Below are 3,177 nucleotides of genomic sequence, written 5' to 3'. Positions count from 1 at the left end.
GAGGTGCCCCTTCTGGAAGTGAGGTGGGGGCCGGATAAATGGCCTCAGGGGGCCGCATGCGTAGTTTGGGGACCCCTGTTCTAGTCCAATGCTCTATTCATTGCGCCACCGCCTGATCAGGCACGAATTCATTTCATGTAATCCCCACCCCATATCTTTCTCCCATGATTTTGATGTATAAAGTAAGTGATGAAACCGCTATCATCCAAAGCACTTTCTCAATGCGTTATTTGCCAAATAAGGAGCCTGAGATGGGTAGAAAATCAGCCCCAGAGGGTCATTGCCAGTAAATCCTGGCTGGGCTGTGGGCATGCGGTTATTATGTCTCCGCCTCGCTGCCTCTAACTTGATAAAATAATAATAATAATTGAATCTGTGAAAGGTGATTATAAAAAGTTTGGACAAAACACTCCATTTTAGGAATAATGACGAAGTTCAAATCAACACACAAGAAAAGGCCAATGAGAGCACGTGGATGGCCCAGACCCAACCCCAGATCCAGCCCTTCTCCGGTCTTTCAGCTATAGACCCGCCTCCTATTACGACCAGCCAATTGCAGAAGTGCTCACTAAGGAAATAGTCCCTCGTTGGTTTTCAGGGAACGCGCACGCGCAGGTTGTTACAGATGCGGAAGCAGCTCTAGAGCAAGTATTGCAGATTCGGGAGGCAGTTTTCCCGGTTTAAACTTGACTCTCCCCGTCCCCATTCCTGCACGCGGGGAGCCTGAGGGTAGCTGCGGACGCCGAGAACCCCGCTCCCGAGTCCCCAGCGGTGAGTGCGGAGTCCCGGTGAGAGGCCCCAAGCCTGCCCGCTTCGCTACCAGTTGTGCGCTTCCTGTTGGTTTCTGGGGAAACTCTGAGGCCGCCCCGCCCGTGTCCCCCGCTGTCGGGCGTGGGATCCGCCTGCCGCGGGGTTTTATGCCTCGGTCCTGAGGGGGCAGCCACCCCCTCCTAAGACCCCACCTCATTTAATAAGAGACCCGGCTCTGGAAGAGCACGCTGTCCATGGGGTGGGGATTCGGGGCGAGAACGCGGGGTCCCCAGAAGAGCCCCCGGCCCCGCGCGGGGAGGGCTGTGTGGGAGCGGCGACTGCGAAGGGGCCCCGGGGACGCGCAGAGCGGGGCTGGGAGGGGTCAGGGGACGGAGAGAGACACGGGAGGGGAGGAGAGGTCAGTGAGGGGCCATGAAGAGACGGCAACGTGTGAGTGCGCGGGGATGGGACCGCGACGGGGAGAGTGACAGTAACCGGGGAGAGGAGCGGGAGGGGAAGAAAGGGGAGAAATCCCGAGGAGAGGGAGGGGCCCGGAGAGAAGGGCGGGCAAGGAGGGGGGCTGCCGAGCAGAAGGGGGAAGAAGAAAAAAAAAATTTTTTTTTGAGGGCCCATTGGATTTACTACTTTTATTACACATCTCGCATTTAATTCACTTTTTAAAAAAAGCTATTGAGATAACGTGTCTGTTGACTCGGCTTTCTTGCAGTAGTTATTAACTTTTAAAATTAGCATTGGTGATATAGAGTTGGCAGGAGGAGGACACCCGAGTTCAGACAAGAGAAGTTTATTATTTTTATATTTTAAAAGGCTTTATTGAGTACAGAGCGCATCCCGTCCAACAAGGTTCCCTAGCCCCGGGGAGGCAAGAGAAGTTTATTAGGGGGTCATCTGCCAGGCTGACTCCTAACGCGCAGGTCAGCAACCGGTTCTCTTAACAGGTAGGATTAAATAGAGGATTTGAGTGTGGGAAATAAAGATTGACAATAAGTAAGCTAGGGGACCTTCCACACCTAGGTAAGTCAATCCGGATGCCTGGTGGTAACTTGAATGTCCAGTATCTTAATGTCCTTTCATGCTCTTAAGGGAGAGGGGGTCATGGACCCCACTTTCAACCGTATCAGGTGATATAACCATAGCTTATGATTTTTGTTTCTCCCTGAAGTGAGAAACAGGGAGGCAGAAAGACACTATTGCATATACTCCCCATCGGGTTCTACCTGGCAAGCCCACTAGGGGGTGATGCTCTGCCCATCTAGGGCTGTTGCTCAGCAGTCAAGCTCTTTTAGTGCCTGGGCTGAGGCCATGGAGCCACCTTGCTCCAATAAAACCGTGGCTGCAGGAGGGGAGGAGAAAAATAGAGTGAAGGGAGAGGGGGAGTAGTGGAGAGGGACATGGTTTCTTAGCCTGTGCACCCTTCCAGGAATTGAATGCAGGACTTCCAAACACTGAGCTGATGCTCTACTGCTAAGCCAACTTGCCAAAACCAGAACTTATCATTCTTTTCCAAATATGAGGCAGTCTCAGTTTCTTAAATCATTGATTTTAGAAGTTGTTACATTAAAAAAGATTCCATATCATTTTCTTTTTAAATATATTGTGTCGAGTTTAAATTCTGAGCCCTGCATCCTTTCTAGTGTCTATCATATATTGAAACTGCCGTTGGTATTGAGTAAACTAAATTAGGCTATTTCATTGTGCACTTGATAAGGATGTCTGATCTTAGGAGTCAGAACCTGGTCTTTTTTTATTTATTTTTTTACTTACTTATTTTAGAGAGAAGAGATAAGAGACAAGGGTGGAGCGGAGGTGCAGGAAGCATCAATTCCCATATGTGCTGAGATGAAATCACTGAGTCTACACTGTTTAGGGTCTTGTGGGAAACCTCCACAGGACTAAAAATGACAAATCTGGAAACATGGTATCTCTCTAACCAAGTGGTGGTGCAGTGGAAAGAACATCACACCGTGTTGCAGAGCACGGAGTTTCAAAACCCAGGGTTCTGGCTTGAATGAGAGATCACCAGCTTGAGCATGAAATCAGACATGAAACTGGTTGGTGGCTTGAAACCTAAGGTTGCGGGCTTGAGCAAAGCGTCACTTACTCTGCTGTAACCATGCCAGTCAAGGCATATATGAGAAAGGAATCAATGAACAACTAAGGGCCACAATAAAGAATTGTGGCTTTTCATCTCTGTTATTCCTGTCTGTCCTTATCTGTTCTTCTCTCTGTCTTGTCTCTTACATAAAAAAACCACACACAAAAAGAGTAGACATGAGTAATGTTCCCAGGTATTTTGAAATTTCTGCACCCAACTACAGATCTCTACCACTTCATTCATAAACTCCTAAGTGAAAAAAACAGCTTAGCACACATAACGTCAGCTACGTGCACAGGTTTCCTAGGTCC

The 3,177-nt window shown here is 48.9% G+C and overlaps 1 long non-coding RNA gene across 1 annotated transcript; it reads left to right on the top strand.

Moving 5' to 3' along the window:
- The first annotated feature begins 624 nt into the window (after positions 1-624).
- Positions 625-2,963, top strand: LOC136331948 (uncharacterized). Its single transcript, XR_010730567.1, has 2 exons — positions 625-771; positions 2,545-2,963. It is a non-coding gene; the product is annotated as an uncharacterized lncRNA (long non-coding RNA).
- Positions 2,964-3,177: the final 214 nt, after the last annotated feature.

The sequence above is a fragment of the Saccopteryx bilineata genome, chromosome 3 (assembly GCF_036850765.1).
Source record: "Saccopteryx bilineata isolate mSacBil1 chromosome 3, mSacBil1_pri_phased_curated, whole genome shotgun sequence".
Classification (NCBI taxonomy): Eukaryota; Metazoa; Chordata; class Mammalia; order Chiroptera; family Emballonuridae; genus Saccopteryx; species Saccopteryx bilineata.
The sequence above is the reverse complement of the archived record's forward strand: the minus strand, read 5'-3'. Positions and strand labels throughout refer to the sequence as shown.